This window comes from Mesitornis unicolor, unplaced genomic scaffold (genome assembly GCF_000695765.1).
Source record: "Mesitornis unicolor isolate BGI_N332 unplaced genomic scaffold, ASM69576v1 scaffold20504, whole genome shotgun sequence".
Taxonomy (NCBI): domain Eukaryota; kingdom Metazoa; phylum Chordata; class Aves; order Mesitornithiformes; family Mesitornithidae; genus Mesitornis; species Mesitornis unicolor.
In genome coordinates this window covers 1-226 of record NW_010182277.1, presented here as the reverse complement: position 1 = coordinate 226, position 226 = coordinate 1, and positions in this window count along the sequence as shown.

The window sequence follows — 226 nt, the reverse complement described above, 5'->3', positions numbered from 1 at the left end:
CGCCACCTTGCTCATCTGGCAGGTCCCATTGATGCTATAGCATCCCGTGACCCCCCCACCCACCTGGCACCTACCTCAAAAAGCCACCCAAAAGCTGCCGGGGGTGGTCCTGCCCTGGGTGCATCACCCTTCTTTTTTTTTTTTTTATTTTAAAGAGGAAAAAAACTGAAAACTGGGCTTTTTCCCCCCAAAACAACCAGCTTGTGTGTGGGGAGAGGGGAGCTTT